Genomic DNA, 25516 nt, shown 5'->3' on the forward strand with positions numbered 1-25516 from the left:
TAATATATCGCTTTCTGGGCTAAGAATATTTTGGGTAAAATCCAATATTTTATATCAATGAATTCCCATGTAAATATGTTCTTTGCAGAGGGACCTTAGAAGGAAACTTTGAAGTGGGAAGATGGTTCATGTTCTTGAATAAGACGACTCGGTTTTCTCTATCCATTTTACATACATAAAGTTATCAAAGTTAACATTTTTGAAATACACATGCTTTTAGTATTGTGATAACATTAAGAAAATTTTTGTAATGGAGTTAAAATTTTAGTCTTGCCTTTCTACATATCAAAAGATGCTATCAATTTTCACTAATAGTTTGCTAACAGCTGAAGAGACAGGTGAATGAATACAGGAGAATAGAAAATCCAGAAACACCCAAATATATGTAAGAATTTATAACATGGTAATGGTGAGACTTTATGCAAGTAGGAAAAGATAAATTATGTTTATAAATGAAATGCCTGCCTTTTGGAGAAAACTAGCTAGATTTTTATGTCAACAAAACTGCCGCCTGACCCATCGTCACCTCCTGTTCGCCTGACATGTCTGGTGGGGTGTGGGCGGGGCCCTCTCCTGCGCTGCTCCTGTCTGACCAGCTGCCCACGGTAACACAGAAACATCTGGCAGGATGGAATGGTTGGCAGAAGACACGTCTGACGACATCAAATGTTTTGCAGAAGAGCCATGTGACTGGATCCCCAGTTTGGCAGAGGGACATGTGAGAGGACAGATACGTTTTGGCCGAAGAGACATCTAGCAGGGTGGAACAGAGAGAACAGGTGTGGCAGAGAGAAAGTCTGAGAAGCTTGCATGATTCGCAGAAGGAGCATCGGTAGAAGACTGCCTGTTTGCCCAAAGGAACGTCAAGTTCCAAAGGTCAGAGGCTCGCGTGAACTCTGTCAGGTTCAGGAGCAGCTCAGTGTTGCTGGTGCAAGAGTGTGGTACAGAAGTGGTTGGGCGTGGTTTGAATGTCTAGAAAAGGTGAGCTGAGGGTAGATTTTTGAACAGTTCAGAGCAGGAGGGGTAGAGGATATATTTTGCGGGCCACGGCCACATTCTCAGGATGCTCTTGGCTGTAAATAGTAGATGACCCAAGTAAGAGCGGCTGAAGGCATAGGCACCAGAGCTGTGTCGGCATCATCATGTTATGCTCACATTTTCCCTTCCAGCGTGCTGTGGTCAGTGTTTAGTTCATATCTGCTTTCCCGGTGAGCCAAGTAGCAACAGCTATAGTTGGCTGTAATCTGAAGGCAGTATCTGAAGGGTGAAGGGGTTGCTCTTCTTCCCAGGTATCTTTTGAAGAGGCAGTCAAGTCAGCAGCTCGCAGTGACCTTCCAGTAACATCGTATGGGCTGGGTTACAGCACATGCCCACTGCCAAGCCAGTCACTGGGGAAGGCCATGTGATTGCTGTGATGAGCTTAGAATGGTCATTCCTCCTTCAGGAGCTGGGGTGGGTTGAGGGAACAATAAAGATCCTGATAACCCTGTGTTTCTCCAGTGAGGAAGAAGAAAGGCTGTGGATAGGGAGCCAGCCAGGTTTCCTGTGGAGATTCACAGGAAGCTTTTAAGCAGGGGAGTCAGAAGATGAGCAGTGAGTATTAGGGCGTTCCAGTCACGGCGTGATGCAGGGATTGTCCTGCTCTTCCTGTAAAGGGCCAGGTGGGAAACACTCGTAGGCCCCGTGGTGGCTGTCATGTCTGCTGAGGCTTCCCGTAGTAGTGTGGAAGCTGTCAGAGATGACGCTTAAGCAAATGGTCCTGACTGGCCTCTGGTAAAGCGTCAATTCTGGAAGGATTTAACAGACCTAACAACCTTTCAAGCTGCATGGCGTTTCTTTCCCATCTCCCGTTTTGGAAATGTTTCTGGCGGCTTACAAGGGCTATCTCCAACGTGCTTGGTCTCTCTTAACTTTCCCAGGATCCTGAATCGGGCATCCACTGTTCATCCTTACTGCTCTGGGATGTCTCGGTCTTACCATGTCCCTGCCAATCCTGGTCCCATCTCATCACGATCACCCACTGAAGAGAGGAGGTGCTGGAGTGAACGTGGTTGGGGGAGCCCCGTTCATCCCCAGGGTCCCAGAATGAACCAGTGTTACTGTGTACCCCTGGTCTTGCCTTCCTCCCTGCTCTAACAGCCGTGTATTAGCCTGGGATCAGCTTTGGTCCCAGTGCTATTGGTCTGTTGCGCCTGCAGCCTTGGTCCAGCCTCTGTCTTTGTCTCCGTGACGTGAGAGTGACTGTGGCTGAGAGCATTCCAGCAAGACAATGATGATCTCTGCTGTCTGATTCCCACTTCCCAGGTTCTCACGATAGATGAGGAGCCTGTTTTTCAGCTAGCTGCCGCAAGGGGGCTGGACATTTCACCCTTCAGATAGGACCTGGAAGGCCTGGAAACATCTGGAGAAGGGTGTGACTGTGAGTAGAGAAAAGGACACTATTGGCGGAAGCGGGCGGAAGCAAGAGAGGAAGACACGGAAAGCCTTGCTGTGCTCTCCAAAAGAGCCACCCTTTTTGCATGGTGGGCTGTCCACATCGGCGGTGTCCTGTTGACAGCTGGGAGGGGCCACAGGCATGACATTTTTCCTGCAGTTGTAAGTGCTCTCACTTGAGGCGTGCCTTTTTCGGCAGTAGGATGTTGCCTGGGGAGGGTCATAGGGCAGTAAAACCTGGCCAGTATGCCTGTGAGGAGGTGTGTGTGAGCTCCCTTGTCCATCTCCTGAGATCTTCTTGGGGAGCTGCTCATCACCACCTTCTGGAATTTCTTTCTGTTGTGGGGACTGCCCATCCCTGGTGACCTCTCCCAGCCATCTTTTCTTATTTTAGAATGGCAATTTAACAACGGCCTGATCCGTCATGTCCTGGTCACCTGACATATCTGGTGGCGTGTGGGCTAGACCCTCTCCTGCACTGCTCCTGTGTGTCCAGCCACCCACAGTAACATGGAAACATCTGGCAGGATGAAATGTTTGGTGGAAGACACTTCTGATGAGGTCGAATGTTTTGCAGAAGAACTATGCGATTGGATCCCTGGTTTGACAGAGTAGGCATGCGAGAAGACTGAACATTTCATCGTTGAAACATCTTATAAGGTGGAATGTGTGGCAGAAAGAACATCTTAGAAGCTCATGTAGTTTGCAGAAGGAACATCTGTAGAAGATTCCCTATTTTCTGAAGGAACGTCAAGTTCCAAAGGTCAGAGACTCACATGAAGTCGTATCGTTTTAGGAACCGCACATTGTTGCTCTTGGAAAGAGTGTGGTACTGATGTGGTTGGGCATGATTTGAATGTCTAGAAAAAGTGAGCTTAGGGTAGATTTTTGAGCAATCCAGAGCAGGAGGGGTAGAGGATATATTTTGCAGGCCATGGCCACATTCTCAGGATGCTCTTGGCTATAAATAGTAGATGACCCAAGTAAGAGCGACTGAAGCCATAGGTACCAGAGTTGTGTTGGCATCATCATGTCACGCTCACGTTTTCCCTTCCAGCCATGCTGCAGGCAGTTTTTAGTTCATGTCTGCTTTTCCGGTGGACTGAGTAGCAACAGCTGCAGTTGGCGTGTTGTCTGAAGGCAGTATCTGAAGTGTGGATGCGTTGGTCTTCTTCCCAGGTGTCTTTTGAAGAGGGCGTCAAGTCAGCAGCTCACAGTGACCTTCCGGAAATGTCATATGGGCTGTGTTACAGCACATGCCTATTGCAAACCTGTCACTAGGGAAGGCCACGTGATTCCTGTGATGTGCTTAGAATGATCATTTGTCTTTTGAGACCTGAGTTAACAAGTGCAGGGTTTGACTCAAGGTATCATTTGTTGGCAGGCTTTCAGGGTGGTGTTTTTGCCTCTCCCCTGATCCTTCCTTCGGGTGGGTCTGTCCACTGGTGCCGCAGCCTGTCAGCCCATGGGTTTTGGGTGTCACACGCGCAGTGCAGTTCCTAGAGTCTTAGGCTTGTGCCCTTTTCTTACCCATTGAGTGTTCTTACAGGAAGAGTATGGAGCTGCTAAACCCAACCGTTCTGGCTGTTAGGTGTCCTGCATGAGCCCACGCACATGATTCCTGGGATTTTACCAGGAAGCTGCTGATGTCCACCTTCCAGCTCTTTTGTCCTTTGGGAGGCTGCCCGTTTTTGGCACTGGCAGGCTGCGAACGGTTTTCCTCCAAAGAAACGTTTCAACAACTGCCTGACCATCATCTACTGGTTGTCTGACATTTCTGGTGGTGGTGGGGGAAACCCCTCATACCCTGCTCATGTCAGTCCAGCTACCTGGAGTGACTGGAATGTCTGACAGGATTGCACATTTGCAGAAGAACATCTGAGACGATTCAGTGTTTGGCAGACATGAACATACGACAGAAGGGCCATCCAGGAAGACTGCACACTGGGCAGAAGGAAGACTTAAGAACATTGCATGGACAGCAGAAGGAGTGCTTCAGGAGATTGCCTGGTGGGCGGCAGGAACACCTGAGAGGACATCATGGCGGACAGTGGAAATGAGAGGTTTACATTTAATGCCTTGTTTACATAAGGTGGTAAACTCTGGAGCACTTGTGGTTAAGGGTGAAAATTCGCCCTGGGTGAAGGAAGAATCTTCCCTCTTCCCAGAGGGGCAATGACTGGAAATGAGCAAGTAGGTGCAGTCTTTAAAGGGCCACAGTACTAGGCTCTATCCAGAGAGCTGTTCAGACTGCCCCAAAAGGCTTCTGAGAAGTTGTTGCTAGGGCGTAACAGGACAGTTAGATTAAGAGTAGGAATGATAGCTTCTTCAGCACTTTGGAGCAGGAAGGAATGGAAGCAAGATACAGTTGGAAGAGGGTATAGTGAGTGACTTGACAGATCGAGTGCATGGTATTATTTTTGACTTGGGTTCTCCTTCGTTGGCATGCTTCTGGGTTGGCGTCATCGCCTCTCCCCTGATCCTTCCCTGGGATAGGGCTGTTCAGTGCAGCAGCCAGCGAGCTCCTTGGGCGGGGTGTGTGGCGTACACAGTGCGATGTCTAGAATCTTACACGTACTTACTTGAGGCATTCTTCCTTCACCAGTCGAGTGTTCTCAGAGAAAGATGATGGAGCTGCTAAACCTTGCCCATTTTGATCCGTTATGTGAGACATGCCTTTTGCCTTCTCTCATGATTGTGAAGTGTCCCCAGCCATGTGGAACTGTGAGTCCATTAATCTTTTTTCCATTTAAATTGCTCTCTCTCCAGTATGTTTTTGTCAGCAATTTTAAAACAGACTAATTTTAGACGCTTGGCCCTAGTTCTCTGTAGGCCTTTCAATATCAAAAATGTCCGATATTGAATATTAAAAGTATCCAGTATTTCTATTAAACTGTTGAGTCATTGGGATTCCAGCCAGGGTTGTCAAGATGTACTGCCTCTCTTCCTTTGGTAATGGAGTTTCCTTTGTTTCTTTTCTTTCCCTATTTTGTCTTGTATTTTTATTTATTTATTTATTTTTATTTTTTGTCACACTGTAGGACACATATTGCTTGTCTCTGAACTTCTCAGCTGCCTGCACATCTTCCTGTTTTTCAGCTGCAGTTAGGGTTTGTCTGAGGAGCAGCATAACATCCCTCCATGCGAGGTCCAACACCTGAGTTAAATTTTGGAAAGCTTCTTTATACCTATCAGGGTCATTCGAAAACCAGCCGAATTCTCCTTATCTGCCTGTGGTTCTGCAATGAGAAGGGAACCGGAACCTTGGTGACATCATCTCCATTAGGTATTTCCTGCAGTGGTAAGTGTCAGACCTGGAATGAGGAGTGATGACACTGGAGGGGCTGACATTGCATTTGGAAGGTGCCGTGAATAAGGGGGACCATGAGGAGCCTGAACACTAACTGCCTTCAGTGTTTTTCCCAGAACTTGTTTTGCCACTGTTGGGGAGTTATTTCCTTTGGGCCTGCCTGATATGACTATTAAAAGAGCTGTGTTGATTGTGCAGTGCTTACAAGGGTCTAGTAACCTTTGGTTCTCCATTGGTGATTGTTTTCTTTTGACTTTGTAAACCTGTGTGACCTGTGTGGCTCCTCAGTAGATAGATCTTGGAAAATAGTATGTAATAGTTGTATTTGGGCAAGGCCCCTTTAATGGAGACAGTGTACTGAGTTGAATTCTTTATTTTGCTATTATGGCCTTGACTAATGTATTTATTCTTAGGCAGTGATTCTGGTTAACTTTCAGACATAAAATGTTACTATTTGAGTAGCATGTTAATTGGAGGCAGAATAGGTGCCTTAAAATAATGTAAGGAATGAAAGGTGGTTTTCCTGCTCATGGGACAGTATTGGGGCTAAGACTTCATTTTGGAGGACATTTTCCTCCTCATTGTTGAGTTTTCCCATTCACAGAAGCAGCATAAAGGCTGGTCTCTAGTAGAGGGTGCAAAAGTGAGAAGAATTCAGAAACTAGAATGTTTCAGCAAAGAACTGACAAGGTGTCTCATGGAGAGGATTCTAATTGCATTAGGTGGTGCTGTTGACCTTGAAATACCATGTGCTCTACAGACCAAGAGCGGAGAGAGAGAGAGAGGTTCACTGGGTGGGGTGGGTGAGACCCTCTGTTTCTAGAAAATCACAAAAACGGCACTCCCTTGATCCATATTCCCAGTTACCAGAGCGTTTCCAAATCTTGCCTAACAGGATTATTTCCCTGAGCTTTGAAAATTTCTGCAGCATTGCACACACACAGTGGAGAAGGGACATGGTTGTCTTGGACAGGAAAGGAGGAAAATTACAGTAGGAAAGACTCCAAGATCCTGTTGCTGGTGCCCATCAGGCAGTCGGGGAGGGTGGAGTTAGTTCAGAAGCCTTTGGGTAACAGTGGGTTGTTGTCCCGGAAAGCAAGCATTAGTCTGTACGTCTTCCAGACCCACATGACATCTAGGCTGTCTGTCAAAACAGAGTCAACCTTCCCAGCACTTTGAGGGCCCTGGGGGATTCACTAAGTTTTCTCTGTTGTCTTAGTATTGAGAATGGTGGCCACCCTAAAGATTTTTTTTTAATTTGCTATCAGTTGCCCAGTTTTTAGTTTATAATTTTAAAGTTGAGGGCAGAAGGCCTCAAAATGAAAGTAAGGGTTTAGGGTCCACTCGTTTACTCACCTTTCTGATGAATCTACCTTGGATCCCCAACCAGCCCCCACAATGAAATGGCGTTATTGTCTGCGGTAAATATCTGAAATTCGTTGTCTCAGAGACCTGGAAAACTAGGCCACAGACACTGAGAGTGAGGCTCGGAGCAGAAGTTTAATAGGTGAAAGAAAGAGAAAAGCTCTCTTGCTACAGAGAAGGGTCCCAGAGAAATAGGTCGCTGGTTCTGCAGTGAAGTGCAAGGGTCTTTATAGATGAGCTTGAAGTGGGGGTGTCTGATTTACATAAGACACAAAAGATTGGTTGGACCAGGTATACCATTTGCATAGGGCATGAAAAGCTGGATGTCCCCACCATAACCTTTTATTATGCAAATGGCTTTTCTACCTGGCCGGTGTTGAATTGCCCTTTTTTCTTTTTCTGTTTTTTTTTTTTTTTTTTTTTTTTCACTGTAAACATAGTAACAATAAAAGGGAAGATGGAGCCTCTGTGTTGGACATGCCTGGCCCCCAAGTAGCTCTTTTCTATTGGCGCAGCTACTAGCGTCCTAAATCATTTATTTCTACCTCCTGTATCAGTGGCAGCAGATCTGTATGGGTCTGCAGCAACCTCAATTCTTGTCTTCTAAGAAGAAAGAATTTGGCTGACAAGAGTAAGCCAGAGGGAGAGACCTAGGAAAGTTTTAAAACAGGAGTGAAAGTTTATTAAAGAGCATCAGAATAAGAGCCAAAGGTAATAAAGTACCCCTGGAAGTGGGCCAAGTGGGTGACCTGAGAGATCAAGTGCATGGTTTGATTTTTGACTTGGGGTCTCATAGGTTAGCAAGCTGCTGGGATTGGTTTCTTCTCGCTGATGCTTCCCTTGGGGCAGGTTGTCCACATGCAGAGTGGTCCGTCAGCACTTGGTAAGGGCTGAATGTGCAGTGTGGTTACTGGAGCTGTATGCATGCTCACTTGATGTGTTCCTCCTGAACCAGTCAAATCTTGCTAGAGAGAGGTACTAGAGGTACTCAGAACTTTATGTGTATGGAATTTAAAAAGTGTGCTTCCTTTTTAGTCTGGCTGCTTTTTCTTAATATTATGTTTTTGAGGATCATCTATGGCAGTTGTTCGTTTTCCTTTCTGAATAGTATTTCTATTGTGTGGAATATCCAAAAATTCTATTTATCTGTCTGTCTATCTATCTATCTATCTATCTGTCTATCTATCTATCTATCCATCCATCCATCCATCCATCCATCCATCCATCCATCCATCCATCTATTTTGAGACAGAGTTTTGGCTTTTGTCACCCAGGCTAGAGTGCAGTGGAGGGATCTTGGCTCACTGCAACTTCTGCCTCCTAGGTTCAAGCGATTCTCCTTCCTTAGCCTCCCAAGTAGCTGGGATTACAGGTGCCCACTACCACACCTGGCTATTTTTTTTTTTTTTTTGTATTTTCAGTAGAGACGGGGTTTCACCATGTTGACTAGGCTGGCCTTGAACTCCTGACTTCAGATGATCCACCTACCACAGCCTCCCAAAGTGCTGAGATTACAGGAATGAGCCACTGCACTGGGACCCCCAAAATTTATTGATAGTATTGGTGATGAATATCGAAATATTCCCCAGTTTTTTATTGTTATGAGTAATGCTGTTATGAACAATTTTTATGCATGTCTTTTGGTTCCCATTAGTACACACCTCAGTTGGACACATTTGTAAGACTAGAACTGGTGAACCATAGGAAATGTATAATTTATTTTGGAAAATAATATCCAAGTTTTCCAACGTATAGTAAATAATTAGCTCTCCTCCAGCAGTGTAAGAGATTTAGTTCTACCACGTGCAATAGGCAACAATCAGCACCATTTCTTTTCTAATTTTGGATATTCTGGTAATGGCATTACATTGTGGCATTGGTTGACATTTTGCTTATCCCTAATTGAGAATCTTTTCATGTTTGTTGGCAGTCTGCAGGAGAGAGTTCTAGTTTACATCAGTTGTCATGGTAACATAATCAATGGCTCACCTTTTCTCTTCCTACTGTGTCTCTGATTGACCATTTGGATATTGTCTTTTGTGACTAGCTGGTTCATGTCTTTTGCTCATTTTTATATAAGGCTGTCTGTATTTGCTGAATTTGTGGAAATTACTCATATATTTTGATAATGAATCCTTTGTTGATTATATTGATGACATATGTCTTCTGGTGGATCGGTTTCTAATTTAACAGGCTTACCAAGATTATCAGTGATTTAAATGCAATGTTTTTATTTTAAAGTTGACATTTAACTTGTTAGGATATTTACTGATGCTCAATAGGGATCACTATGTTTGTTTTAATTAATTGGTGAAAAAAATATCTAGTTTTGTTCTTAAAACATGCAATCAAAAACATGTGTTGGCATAACTGAGTTCCTTGCCTTGTGTGAGTTTTGGAAGATACTAAGAAATCATTTCTGTTTCCTGCTGGAGATTAAGATCTAGTTGAAATAAAAGATATATACCTGGAACAGTTGGAAATGAATTTAAAAATATGCATTTGCCTTCCGGCTTATATTTCAGGAGTCACAGTTTCAATCCTGATATCTACACCATGATCCCGGCCCCTATGTCCTGCTCACTACAGATGACTTACAGGTCATATTAGCATTCATGATTCACATTCCAAAACTGATATCCCTGAACTCCCATTCTCACTGAAAACTTTCTTAACAACTTTGTTTTCCATGTATATACCCTTTCAGGTGACTAAACATTAGCATTTGCTTTAGTTCATGTTTTCTTCTCCTGCTGTCAAGCCTGACATTTCTTAGTATAAAAAATTCTCTCTTGTAAATCTTGTGACCTCAGCTATATCTCTTATGTTGATTACACCCAAATCCATGCTTACTGAGCTCAGTCATATGTTCTAAGTGAGCTAATATGTGTAAGACATTTAATACTTGGTCACAACTAGGCAACTAGGTTGTCTCGGAGCAAATTAAATGCATATTATCAGATCTTTTCATCCTCATTGCATGTGTTTTTAAATCCAAATTCATAGCTTTCACACTCAAACTTGTTATTCTTCTTTCTTTTATTATCTGCACTGAGTCATTGTTAATTTCTTACCAACCTCTGTTAAAACTATTGCATTCATTTTCTTGTCTCCATGTAGATCACATTCACTTTGGTTTAAACACTCGTTTCATTTCACCGGGATTCTGCTCTGGACTCTCAACTTTCTCTTTGTACTATAATTCGTCTTATCTGTGGTTATCAGTCTATTTTTTAAAGCATTGTTCTATTTGTGCTACTTCTCAAAACCTTTCAAGAAATCCCCACTGCCTGCTGAATAAAGTTCACTGTCCTTCATGTGACTCTGAAGACCATCAGTTTTCTACTTTCAGTTATGTTTCTGGCCCTGTCACCTGCCATTTTCTTTGACACCTCCTAAAGTGCAACTAATCTGTATAGCATTTAATGCTTCTTCAAAATGATGAATAAGACTGACACGATCGCCACTGTGATAAACATCGCTTTGCTCACACTACCTCTGCTTCCTTCTCCAAGATATTTTTGTTCTCATTTATCCACATCTGATTTATCTGATGTGAAGCTGATAATACATCTTATTTATGAAGCACTCTGGTCATTCTGACTGAAAGTCCTCTTTTTCTTCTGAATTCCCATGATATTGGCATTAGTCCATTTTCATACTGCTATAAAGAACTACCTGAGACTGAGTAATTAATAAAGAAAAGAAGTTTAGTTGACTCACAGTTCCACATGGCTGGGGAGAACTCAGGAAACTTACAATCATGCAGAAGGTGAAGGGGAAGCAAGACACATCTCATATAGGAGCCAGAGAACTGGGGAGGGGAACCACCACACACGTTTAAACCATCAGATCTCATGAGAACTCACTCACTGTCTAGAGAACAGCATGAGGGAAACTGCTCCCGTGATCCAGTCACCTCCCATCAGGTCATTCCCTGGACATGTACAAATTATAATTCGTGATGAGATATGGGTGTGGACACAATGCCAAACCATATTAGTATTTATTTATGTTTTCTCACTGCACTTAGCCTTTTCATTTTTGGTCAGCTTTCTGTTCAGTGTTAGGGAATACATGAAGATTCTCTAAACCCTGGACAGGGAATGCTGTAGCTTGGAGCAGTCTGTCTAAATCTGAAGGCTGCTTTCTTCAACCAAATGTATCTTTCACAGTTTCCAACTTCTCTTCAGAACCAGCTACTGTTGTGTCCACTTGTACAAAAACATAGCATTTTAGGGTTAAATGTAGAAATGCACTTAAACTAGAAGCAATAACAGATACTGGCTAGTATAAGTGGGCATTCTACACCACTATATTTTTTCTGTGAGTTTTGAATTTTGTTCTCACTTTTATATTTCTGCAAATAGAAGACTGCAAACGGACTGTAAAGAGGTGAAGGTCAGTAACTGCCTAAAATTTCCAAGCAAGAAAAGCATATTGTTAGAAATATTCATATGTTTGAAGGGAAAATGTGGCATTTTTGCTTGAATTTTCTATGTAATAGATTCTACTGAGAACTTTATGGAATATATGTAAACACAGCTTATGTTGCAACCGTATCTTAAAAACTCATCGTTAAAAAATAATTTCAGCATTACAAATATGCGTTTTCTTTATTTCTTCTGATACCACTTTACCATGTCCATGGCACATATACACATGGAATCTTTTCCTTACTGTTTGTTTTTGTCAGCTTTGTCCAAGATCAGATGGTTGTAGATATGCAGCCTTATTTCTGGGCTCTCTATTCTGTTTCATTCGTCGGTGTGCCTGTTTTTGTACTAGTACCATGCTATCTTGGTTACTGTATCCCTGTAGTATAGTTTGAAGTCAGGTAATGTGATGCCTCCAGCTTTGTTCTTTTTGCTTAGAATGGCCTTGGCTATTTGGGCTCTTTTTTCATTCCATATGAATTTTTAAATAGTTTTTTCTAGTTCTGTGAAGAATGTTATTACTAGTTTGATAATAAGAGCATTGAATCTATAAATTGCTTTGGACAGTATCACCATTTTAATGATATTGATTCTTCCTGTCCACGAGCATAGGATGTTTTTCCATTTGTTGGTGTCTTCTCTGATTTCTTTAAGCAGTGTTTTGTCATTGTCATTGCAGATATCTTTGACTTCCCTTGTTAGCTATATTCCAGGTATTTTATTCTTTCTGTGGCAATTGTGAATGAGATTGCCTTCTTGATTTGGCTCTCAACTTGGCTGTTTTTGGTGTTTAGGAATGCTAGTAATTTTTGTACATTGATTTTTGTATCCTGAAACTTCGCTGAAATTGTTTATCAGCCGAAGGAGCTTTTGGATCAAAACTAAGGGATTTTCTAAATATAGAATCATGTTTTCTGCAAACAGAACTATTTTGAATTCCTCTCTTTGTATTTGGATGCCTTTATTTCTTTTTCTTGCCGGATTGCTCTGGCTGGGACCTTGAATATTATGTTGAATAGGAGTGGTAGGAGAGGGCATCCTTGTCTTTTGCTGGTTTTCAAAGGGAATGGTCTTAGCTTTTGCCCATTCTGTATGATATTGACTGTGGGTTTGTCATAAGTGGCTCTCATTATTTTGAGATATGTTTCTTCACTAACTAGTTTATTGAGAGCTTTTAACATAGGAATAGGCAAATATTTCAAAACAAAGACACCAAAGCAATCACAACAAAAGCAAAAATTGACAAATGAGGTCTAATTAAACTTAAGAGCTTCTTCACAGCAAATTAAACTATCAACAGAATAAACAGACACCTTGCAGAATAGAAGAAAATATTTGCAAACTATGCATCTGACAAAAGTCTGATATCCAGTATTTATAAGGAACTTAAAGAAATTTTCAAGAAATAAAAACAACCCTATTAAAACGTGAGCATAGGACATGAACAGACACTTTAAAAAGAAGATTTACATGTGGCCAACAAGCATGGGAAAAAAGCTCAATATCACTGATTATTAATAAATACAAATCAAAACCACGGTGAAATACCATCTCACACCAGTCAAAATGACTATATTAAAAAGTCAAAAAATATTGGATACTGGCAAGGCTGCAGAGAAAAGGGAATATTTATACACTGTTGGTGGGAGTTTAAATTAGTTCAACCATTGTGAAAAGCAGTATAGTGATTCCTCAAATAGCTAAAAACAGAACTACCATTGGGCCCAGTAATCCCATTAGTGGATGTATACCCAGAGGAATATAAATCACACTACCATAAAGACACATGTACATGTATGTTCATTTCAGCACTATTCACAATAGCAAAGACATGGAATCAACCTAAATGCCCGTCAGTGACAGATTGGATAAAGAAAATGTGGCACATATACACATGGAATACCATGCAGCTGTAAAAACATGAGATTACAAGTGTTTTACCGAATAACGTATAGAGCTGGAGGCTATTATCTTTGGCAAGCTAATGCAGGAAGAGAAAAGCAAATATCGGATGTTCTCACTCATAAGTATATGCTTATTGATGCGAACTCATGAACACAAAGAAGAAAACAACAGACACTGGGGTCTAATCGAGTGTGGAGAGTGGGAAGAGGGAAAGGAGTAGAGAAGATAATTATTGGGTACTAGGGTTTATCCCTGGGTGATGAAACAAACTGCACATCAAAACCCCATGACACAAGTTTACCTATGTATCAAATCTTCAGTGTACCCCTGAACCTAAAATTAAAGTTGAAAAAAGAAAGATCATCCTGGATAAAAACTAAAGAATGTTTAGAGAGAAGTAATAATGGAATTAGGGAGAAGATGATATTGTCCTAGGCTCTGGAGATGACTGAAGACAAAGAAAAGAGCAAAATTTATTTAAAGCTTAACTTATTATATTATGGTTATTACTTGCTAATAGCAATTACAGATGTCATTTTTAAAATATCCTATGATTCTGATGAGTCATTAACTTACGGACCTAATTGTATAATTTTTAACAATATTGTATTTATCTCAAGCAAACATTCTTTGCATATCATCTCAAGTTCCTGGGTTGTTTTATCTAATAAAATATTTATCCTAGTCTTTCAACATATGACTAAATACTATACTCAATTAAAGTCACAAAACATTCCATACTTGTGCAAATGCTTACATTTTATGTGCTGAAAGATAAGACAAAGACTAGGATATTTGATTCTTCTGTTAAAAATAATAAAGCTGAAAGATAGGGAAACAGAGACCATGAAAATAAAAGTGTACATAGTAAAACACAGATGTTATCTGAAAGGTGGATTGTTTAAGATAAATATAGGTGTAAAAGATATGCGTGAGAAAATCAAGAAGAGAGAAAGATAATTGAATAAGTAAAAACTAAACTATTTTAACTATTGCAATAGCTCAAATAGTAGGTTTTAATTTAATATTTGGTGCACATCGTAAACAAGGTTATATACACATATACTATTTTAATTTCAAATATCACATTTCATATACATATCAAATTTGATATATAAATATATTATATATAATATAACATATATGTATATCAAATATATATATATGATGAAATGTTATTCCAGAAAGCAACATAAACCAGTGGAAAATTTATCAAGTTCTAATACTGATTTTAGTGCTTCAGGCAAGACATATAACTTCTTTGGGCATCAGTTTCTGTATGAGTCCATTCTCACACTTCTCTAGAGATTGGGTAATTCATAAAAAAAGGAGGTTTAATTGACTTGCAGCTCCACATGGATGAGGAGGCCTCAGGAAACTTACAATCATGGCAGACAGGGAAGCAGACACCTTCTTCACAAGGCAGCAGGTCAGAGAAATGAAAGCACAGGGGAAAACTGCCCCTTTTAAAACCATCAGATCTCATGAGAACTCCCTCACTATCGTAAGAAGAGCATGGGGGAACCACCCCTATAATCCAATCACCTCCCTCCCTAAACAGGTGGGGCAGAGTTATGCTCATCCAAAAAAGCTCTTTCAGTAGATAAAAAAACCGAGGATCTTGAATCGCTTCCCCATTTGGTGTATGGTGTTATCTCATTTGGATGCTTATCTTATTTTCATCCATTTCCTTGATGTTTCAATTGACTGTCCATGAATCATCTAGCAAGAAAATCACTGAAGATAACCTTTATGCAATCCTAAATAGTATCTCTAAATTTCTAATTTTAGAACTTCCAGAGAAGGTCTAAGCCCCAAAGTAGCTCATCTTATGTCTGAAGTCTCACCAGAGTTTTATGAAAAGAATAATATACATTTTATCTAAAGTAGTTTGGATATTTGTCCCTTCCAAATCTCATGTTCAAATCCCCAGTTTTGGAGGTGAGGCCTTGTGGCAGGTATTTGGGTTATGGGGGAAGATCCCTCATGAATGGCTTGGTGCCATGCTTGTGATAATGAGTGACTTCTTGCTTAGTTAGTTTTAACAACATCTGATTGTTGAAAGCATCCCGGTGTGTCCCTCCCATCTCTCTCCATGTCTCTCTCTTGCATCCTGTCTTGCCATGTGACACCTGCTCTCCTTCACCTTCCAGCATAACTGGAGACTGCCTGAACCCCTCACCAGAAGCAGTTGCTAACACCGTGCTTCCTATATATTTTGCAGAACCATGAGCTAAATACCTCTTCTTTCTTTACTAATTACCTAGCCTTGGGTATTCCTTCATAAGCAATACAAGCAGACTCAGTTACTCCAGCCCCAAAGTACACCACCTATTTCAGGAAAGGAGTTCCATTAGCTTCTTTTCCTCAGTCCTGAAACATCAAGGGCCTGACCATCTTTGTCTCCTTATAGTTAAGACAGGTTTCGATCTCCCTGAAAATAAATCATTTTAAATCCTTTTTTAAACCTGTTAAGAGCAATAATTCTTCAAGATTTTATTTTACGAGTCTTAATATTTGTAGACCTAAAACTGCATTCAAATGGTTTCCTTTGAAAATAATTGGTTTTATAGTTAAATGTATATTTCACTATCTAGAAGACAAAACTTTTACATTTTAAATATGAAATTGTATTTTGTATAATTGTTTTTGCTGTGACTTTGAATGTCTTTGAACTATATGTGGAGAAGTGTTTGTTTATACATTTTGAGTTCAGTGAAAGCACACTGGTGAATTCTCCATCTAAGGAGCATTTTTGGGGATTAACTTCTAATTCTGTTCTACTCAGAATATATCAGTTCAAGTTTTAATGGCTTCAATATATAGAAATCAGAATCTGGAATAGTCTTCAACTCCATGAGAAATCAGTAAATCTCACAATTATGAGTTTGCCTGGAAACCTGAAATTGTGGTCTAGAATCTGCAAACAAAACAAAACCAAAACTAAAACCAAAACTAGGTAGTATATTCAGATCAAACAAGACCAAATACTAGTTTATTATCACATTTTTACAGGTAAGTTTTATTTATATTTCATGATTTGTTTCAATCATATTTTCTTCAAGAAGTTCTACTTTGCTTAAAATCATTTGTGGTCAGTGATATAAAAAAGTCCATGTATACATATATAAACATTAGACTCTTACATATAAATATGGCAGTAATATATGTATGTTTTTAACATATATGTGTGTGACTTATATATACACACATATATATGTATGTATGTATATATATAAAAACACATCAGAGAGGTAAAGTAAACATGTGTTTAAAAATCTTAAGCAAATATTTAATTTTATAACTGACAGATGGAAAGAAAAAATCGGTGTTTTCCAGTTACCTTCTTAGATTAGGAGATCTGTTCTTAATAAGTATTCAGTCACATCCAGACTGGCAAATCCAGTGAACACTTACCTCTTTGCATATTTAACATTGATGACACTTACCTTCTTTGCATATTTAACACTGATGACTGTCTCTGAAATTGTTTTGATACTTGAGCCTTCTTTTATCACTGGACTTCTCAACCCTTACATTAAATATTAGTGTTCACCACAGCTCTAACTTTAGATTTCTAATGTTTTCCCTTGGCCACAACAACCACTTAATTGTTTGATTCCCAAATCAATACCCCTAGCCTAGTATATTCTGCTGAAATTCAGACCCTCATACCCAAATGCCTCCAGGTCATATTTATGTACACATCCCGCAAGTTGCTCAGATTTTGTATTTGAAGTCCATCCTTGACTCCATCTCCTCATAGTCACATCCGCACATCCCATCCATATTACCAACTTTCAAAAAGTTCTTTCTCTACATACTACCATTACCTCAACCAGTCAAAGAATTGCTAGATCCCACTAACCAATTTTCTTGCAACTGCTGTGATACCTCCCCCTTCACCTTCTAAATTGATGGCAGACATAGACTTTTCTAAAACACAAATCTGTATCAGTCAATTTCCTGCTTCACAAGTGTCCTGCTTCCTGAAGGCAGCTAAATTTAGTCAGACCTCTTCAATGTTATCTCCTTTCACTCTCTCCATATGTATGATTTCTCCAGCAGAATGGAGTTTCCTGAAACTCTGCAAATTTTGGCATGATTTTACACCTCTGTGTGTAACTATCCTGGTGTCCCCTTGTGCCTGCTCTCCAATCATTTCGTCTAACAAGCTCTCATCTTCCTTCAAATTCATCTCCAGTGTCAAGTTCACTCAAAGACTTCTCAGCTCTGCAGTATATATTCACCTCTGTTTTTGCCTCATCTTGCATTGCATCTGGTGCACACTGCTATCTTTATAGTATCTCCATATTTACTGTTATCTTCCAGAGAGTGAGGTTCTATATAAATATATTTATTTGTTATTTATTTAAGCAGGATCTCACTCTGTCACCCAGGCTGGAGTGAAGTGGCTCGATAATGTCTCACTGAAGACTTGACCTCTCAGGCTCAGGTGCTCCTCTGGCCTCAGCCTCCTGAGTAGCTGGGACTACAGGCTTGCACCAACACACACAGCTAATTTTTGTATTTTTTGTAGACATGGGATTTCACCATGTTGCCCAGACAGATTGGTTCCAAACCCCTGACTCAAGTGACCTGCCCACCTCTGCATCCCAAAATGCTGGGATTACAGGCATAAGCCACCATGCCTGGTCCATGAGGTTATATCTTAATGATATTAGTTAACATTTAGCACTTCACTTCAGCCTCACAAATAACCTAAGAAGAAGTCACCCTTATAATTATGTCCCTTTTACAGATGAATAAATTGAGGGACAGAAAATTGAAAATAAAAAATTAACCAAGTCCACAACTAAGTGTCAGAGATATAATTTAAACAGAAGAAGTCAGAATCCAAAACTCACACTCTTAACTGCTAAAGTATTTGGTATTATATTCCTATTTCATAGTCTCTAATACATAGTACACAGTTTATAATATTGATTAAAGAATGAATGGACTTTCAGTAGCATCCTTTATCTCAAACAGACATTACAATAAAGAGGTTGGTCAAGAACTACTGTTTAAAACTCAGTGGCCCCAAACAATAGATAACTCACATAAATAGTCATGAAATAAATCCATTAAGGGCCTGATATATTATTCCTTTGCTTTGTTGCTTATATAAAAGGAACTCATTATGAAGTGGTGTCATTTGTCTCGGGTAATGCCTGAGATTCATTGCCTCACGCCAAGGAAATCAAGGATGTGGACACACAAGTAGTGAGGTTAAGAGAGGAGATTTAATAGGCAAAAGTAAAAGAAAGACTTCCTCTTCTGCAGGGAGAGAGGATGGCTCCTGAGTGGGTCTTCTGGTTCCATGGTGAAATGCAGGGGGTTTTATGGATGAGCTTGATGAGACTGTGTCTGATTTACATAGGACACAAAGATTGGTCAGACCAGGTGTGCCATTTGCATAGTGCACAAAGAAACTGGCTGCCCCACTCTAATCTTTTATTACGCAGATGGATTTTCTACCTGACCAGTACCATGTTGCCTCTTTCTTTACTGTACACATGGTTGACAAAGAAAAGGAAAAGATGTTGAACATGCCTGGTCCCCAGGTAGCCTTTTCCTATTGTCACAGCTGCCGGCATTCACCTCTGTAAGCTTCCAGCTTGCTTATCTATGTCTGCAGCTCGATTTTATGGGCTGCTCTTTGTTAGAAAAATGAGTTGGGAGTTGCTTTTTCTTAAAAGGGAAACCTTGCTGAGGACTCTTTTACCCTCATTAACTGCCTAAATACTTTCTTTCTAGCTCCCGTATCAATTATTCCTCGCCTTTAAGGTCGCTCTGATCACCTACAGAACACTACAGGCATGCCATTTTCTACTCTGCTTCACTGCATTAAATTTCACAGATGTTGCATATTTTACAAAACATGGCAATTTCGTGCTGAGCAAATATTTTGCTACAGTTTTTTAAAAAAACAAAACAGCACATGCTCACTTTGCATCTCTGTCAAATTTTGGTAATTCCTGTAATATTTCAAACTTTTAAATTATTATTATATCTGTTATGGTTGTCTGTGATCAGTGATCTTTGATGTTACTTTTTAATTGTTTTGGGGCACCACAAACCATGCACATATAAGATGGCAAACTTAATTGATAAATGTTGTGGGTGTTCTGACTGCTCCAGTGACCTGCATTTCTCTGCCTCCCTCCCTTTCCTCTGGCCTCTATTTCCTGAGACACAACAAAATTGAAATTAGGCCAATTGATAACCTTACAATGGCCCACTTCAAGCTCCACTTCTACTTCTAGTTCAAGTGTTTGAGTAAAAGGAAGAGTCTCACATCTCACTTTAAATCAAAAGCTAGAAATAAGTAAGCTTCATGAGGAAGGCATGTTGAAAGCTACAACAGGCCAAAAACTAGTCCTCTTGTACCAAACAGTTACCCAAGTTTTGAATGGAAAATAAAAGTTCTTAAAGGAAATTGAAACTGATGCTCCAGTGAACATGTGACTGATAAGAAAGCAAAACAGCCTCATTGCTGATATGGAGAAAGTTTGAGTGGTCTTAATAAAAGATTAAGGAAAGTCATAAACTTCCCATAAGACAAAACTTAGTCTAGAGCAAGGTCCTAATTCTCTTAGTCTGTGAAGGCTGAGAGAGATGGAAAAACTGCAGAGGAAAAGTTTGACTCTAGCAGAGGTTGGTTCATGAAGTTTAAGGAAAGAAGTTACCCTCATAACATAAAATGTAAGGTGAAGTGGCAAATGATGATGTAGAAGCTGCAACAATTTACCTAGAAGATCTAGCTAAGATCACTGATGAAAATGGCCACACCAAAAAAACAAATTTTCAGTGTCAATAAACCAGCCTTCAACTGGAAGCAGTTGCCAGCTATGATTTTCAGAGTTAGAGAGGAAAATTCAATGCCTGGCTTCAAAGCTTCAAAGTGCAGACTGATTCTCTCATTAGGAGCTAATGCAGCTAGTGACTTTAAATTGAAGCCAGTGCTAATTTACCCTTCCAATCATATTAAGGTCTTTATGAATTGTGCTCAATCTACCCAACTTAAGTTCTAGAAACAACAAAGCACAGTGACAACACTTATGTTTGCAGCATGATTTACTGAATATTTTAAGCCCACTGTTGGTACCTACTGCCCAAGACAAAAAAGATTATTTTCAAAGTGTTACTGCTCATTGACAATGCACCAAATCACCCAAAAGCCGTGATGGCCTGATGGAAATGTATTAGGAGATGAATGTGGTTTTCTTTTCTTTTCTTTCCTTTTCTCTTTTCTTTTCTTTTTTTTTTTTTTTTTTTTTGACAGAGTCTTGCTCTGTCGCCCAGGCTGGAGTGCAGTGGTGTGATCTCTGCTCATTGCATGCTCCGCCTCCTGGATTCATGCCATTCTCCTGCCTCAGCCTCCCATGTAGCTGGGACTAAAGGCACCTGTCACCACGCCTGGCTAATTTTTTTTTTTTTTTTTGTATTAGTAGAGAAGGGGTTTCACTGTGTTAACCAGGAAGGTCTCGATCTCCTGACCTCGTGATCTGCCTGCCTCGACCTCCCGAAGTGCTGGGATTAAAGGCATGAGCCACCGAGCCTGGCCGAATGTGGTTTTTATACCTGCTAACACAACATACCTTCTGCAGTCCATGGATCAAAGATTAATTTTCAATTTTATTATTTAAGAAATGTATTCCATAAGGCTATAACTGTCATAGATAGTGATTTGTTTCGCGGATGTGGACAAAGTAAATTGGAAACCTTATGGAAAGGTTTCATCATTTTAAATGTCATTAAGAACACTGTGATTCACAGGATGAAGTCAAAATATTGACATTAACAGGATTTTGAAAGAAGTCGATTTCAAGACTCATGGATAATTTTGAGGGGTTCAAGACTTCAGTGAAGGAGGTAACTACAGACATGGTAAAATAGCAAGAGAACGTGAAGCAGAAGTGGAGCCTGAAGATATGTCTAGTTTGCTGTAGTCTGATAAAATTGAACAGATGAGGAGTTGATTCTTATGGATTAGCAAAGAAAATTGTTTTCTGAGATGGAATTTGCTCCTGGTGAAGATACTGTGAACATTGTTGAAATGACAACAAAGTATTTAGAATATTCCATAAACTTAATTGATAAAGCAATAACAGGGTTTGAGAGGACTGACTCTAGGTTTCAAAGAAGTTCTACTATGGGGAAAATGCTGTCAGACAGAATCACATGCTACAGAGAAACCTTTCAGGAAAAGAAGAGTCACCCAATGTGGCAAAACTGCATTGCTGACTCATTTTAACAATTACCACAGCACCAAACTTACAGCAGCTCCCACTCTGATGAGTCAGCCGCCGTCGCCGTCGAGACAGGAGTCTCTCTGAATTCTCAGATGATGATTAGCACTTTTTAGCAAGAAAGCATGTATAATGAAGATATGTAAATTGTTATTTTAGACATAATGCTATTGTATACTTCTTAGACTACAGTATAGTATAACATAACTTTTATATGTTCTGAGAACTTATTAGACTACAGTATAGTATAACATAACTTTTATGTTCTAAGAAACCAAAAACATGGTGTGACTTGCTTTATTGCAATATTTGCTTTATCATGGTTTCTGGAATCAGACTCACGATATACTTGAGGTAAGCGTGTATTCTTCCCTTGGAAAACTCTTTTATGATTTTTGGTCTCTGGTTAGAAGATATATAACAAGCATTATACGCATTTTGCTCTCTTTTCAATAGACTGATAAGGTCATAATGCTACCATAATCACCTGTTTTTGCAGAAAATGAGAATCGTTCTGAGAAAGTCACTTCTTATTTTTGTGTCCTAACTTTTTCAGTTGAGAAATGAAGAAAGATTGAGGAGAAAAACATTTTCTTATGCTTCAGGAGAGCTTTGAGGATAGTGGATAATGAAATAAAGATTTCTAAAACACTAGCAGATTTGAAGATAAAAGTTGTTGTTAGATGCAAAGATGATAAGAATTTTAGGCAAACAGCCCATTTAATAGCCACTTACAAGAGTGGTCTCAATCTAAGAAGTGCTGGAAGAAGTGCTTTGGTTAAATTCTTAAAGTCCAAGTGATTATTTTAGGACTTTAAAAATGCTGACTTAAGTAGAAAACAAACTACTCATAAATATGTGTCATCTTTGCTAAAAATCAAATTTTATTTTCTAAATTTAAAATGTAGTAAGATTGGTTACTCTGTCAATAAGCAAACAAAAAAGTGCCCAAGAAAGCAGAAATCAGCATGTTTCCTAACATCAGAAATGTAGTTATACAATCATCAAAATAATATCATGAAGCTCATTCCATTTCCCACATACTTCGATATAGCTTTTAGGTACCAGAAAACATAGGAGCAGGAGATATTTGTTACTATATAAAATACTGGAAAAGAGAACATAATAATTATAAACATATGTAAAAATATCCTTTGTTTTTATCATATTGGTAAAATATTGCAGTGACCTAATTGAATGGGTGCATAGAATTGGTTTGCTTTTTTGAAAATGAATACAGATTTTTCAGACTAGTCTTTAGAAAATTAATGATTTAGCTTGAATTAAGCTCTGTTTATAAACTATAATCCTTTTCTGAAGTTAAAAGATGCTTTTTAATTAAATTATCTTCTATTAAGACCTATTATCAAGTAAATAATCTTTAGTTTTATTTTCTTTCTAAGGTACTTTGGTTACCTACATTCATATTGAGGAAAAAGACAAACTTTCTTATTTTTAAATATAACTTTAAAAAGTAGTTTAAGACTCACAATAAGCCACATTAATAATACAGAAAGTTTCTATTTACCTTTTACCCAACTTCCTCTAGTTATAATTCCTTTCCTACTAAATGACACTATCAACACCAGGAAGTTAACATTCATACAATAATATTAACTCAGCAAGCAAAAGCAAACTTTTAAGTCTTTTAAGTTTTAACACATCACATCTAAATTATATATATGCATATATATGTATATGACTAAAAAGTGCACCTTTGCCTGTAACGGAGTTAATTTTATGTATACACATACACATATATATATAATGTATACATATATTGTGTATACATATTAATAAGCTTAGATATAACCTATTGCAAGAAGTCAGGCAAATATGCAAAGCATAATAGAAGTTAGGGGTTTTTATACTTGCTTTTGTGTACTACATACAATAGTAATAAAGAAAAATGTACAATATATGGATCGGTTCTGTAAAATATAAAACCAAATAGTTAGTATAGCAAGAGGGCAGGCAGGAATTAGTCTTGGAGAAGGAGCCCCTTAGCCAGGTCCTTTGGGATGCATCTACCTATCTTCTAAAAATATAATATACAATTATATATATTGTGTACACACATGCATGTGTGTATACACAATTGTATACACACATGAGTGTATGTGTATGTATGCACTATATATATATAATTGTGTGTGTGTATATATATATATATTAGATGTGATTTTATTCCTTGAGGTAAATATATAACAATATATTTATATATAACAAATGACTTCAATTCACATGAAATAAGACACACTTGAAATTTATTTATTTATCTATTTGTTTATTTTTTTATTTTTTTGAGGCAGAGTCTTGTTCTCTTACCCAGACTGGAGTGGAGTGGTGCGATCTTGGCTCACTGTGGCCTCCACCTCCCGGGTTCAAGCTATTCTCCTGCCTCAGCCTCCCAAGTAGGTGTGACTACAGGCATGCACCACCACACCGGGCTAATGTTTTTGTATTTTTGGTAGAGATAACGTTTCACCATGCTGCTCAGGCTGGTCTTGACCTCAAAAGATCTGCCCGGCTCAGCCTCCCAAAGTGGTGGGATTATGGGCATGAGCCATCACACCCAGCCTTAATCTTTATTTTGCAGTATAAGCTTCTTAACCTCCTGCTTTGCAATTTGTTCTATTTACCACCTCTAGAAATACTATGCTTATCATAGTTATGTAATTTTTGTCTGTAACCCAGACACCCTTCTTCCCTTTTACTTTCTTGCTGAGTGTCCACACCCTCTTCTCTGAAAACACCTTGCCAGCATTACTTCAATACCTTACTCAGGGGCCTCTGCCTCAAGATTAATTCCTGCCTGCCCTCTTGCTACACAAACTATACATTTGATTTTATATTTTACAGCACATGTGAATGGATTGTACATTTTTCTTTATTACTGTAAATGTCTATATTTTTGCATGTTTGTCTGACTTCTTGCAATAGATTATAAACTGCAAAAATGTAGAGCTCATTTCTTCCATCACTTTTGAATTCTCCTAAGTGCACGACCAATTATGCATATGGCGACACCTAAAAATGCTTGTTGAATATAGGCCTACTTTTGGCATTGAATGCAAATAGGGCAATTATACAAGGACATATTTGCTTATGAAGCTATTTCAAGAACGTATTTAAATGGCAGATTCAGGAACAATTTACATTTATTTAGAAAATATTACTCTTTGGCATAGACTTGAGAGTAAAGAAAAAGAGGTACCAAATCAAGGGGAAATATAACTGAAGTGACCTAGAAAAATTAAATCTAAAGCTTAAGGTCAAGATGCTAAAGAAAATTAAAATCTAAAATACATGTATCATGAAAATGATAGGGAACGTATAGAAATCTGTTGGTAAAATACAAAAGCAAGAATAAAAACCCAAAATCAAAACTCTTCAAAACTCTTGGAATATTCTTCCTGGGACCCATTAAGACTGCCATACAAAAAGTCCACAAGTAGAATGCCCTTTGATGGGGTCCCATGTAGGTGCTTTGCTCAAAAGTTGCACCTGAGTCCTGCCTTTCAACTCCCCTGCTAAGGTTGCTGACAAGCAAATGTTGCTGTGCTGGACCCTCTAGAAGAGCCAGCACCAACTCAACATCCCCTGGCGATCCTCATCGATACCATGGGACAAGAAGAACTGCCTTGCTAAGCTCTGTGCAAAATCTTGCTGGCAATATTGCAAGAATAAAATAACTGTTGTCTTAAATCACTGAGATATGAGAAATAGTGGATATCAATTTTAACATGAGGTAACAATGCAGTCTTTACATTAACAACAAACCATATTACAGAAAATTTTATGATTATTGC

The 25516-nt window shown here is 39.2% G+C and overlaps 1 long non-coding RNA gene across 3 annotated transcripts in view; it reads left to right on the forward strand.

The window, feature by feature from the left end:
• LOC102128875 (uncharacterized) overlaps window positions 1–25516 on the forward strand; it is a 196242-nt gene that overhangs the window by 57234 nt on the left and 113492 nt on the right. The window contains exons 1-3 of one of the 3 annotated variants that reach the window (XR_012416926.1): window positions 4365–4496; window positions 5039–5157; window positions 5533–5734. The exons of 1 other annotated variant lie outside the window; for it this stretch is intronic. This is a non-coding gene — a long non-coding RNA (uncharacterized lncRNA). Of the gene's footprint in view, window positions 1–4364; window positions 4497–5038; window positions 5158–5532; window positions 5735–25516 lie in introns of those variants that run through there. One more of the 3 variants, XR_012416925.1, reaches the window with a different exon arrangement.

The sequence above is a fragment of the Macaca fascicularis genome, chromosome 8 (genome assembly GCF_037993035.2).
Source record: "Macaca fascicularis isolate 582-1 chromosome 8, T2T-MFA8v1.1".
Lineage (NCBI taxonomy): Eukaryota > Metazoa > Chordata > Mammalia > Primates > Cercopithecidae > Macaca > Macaca fascicularis.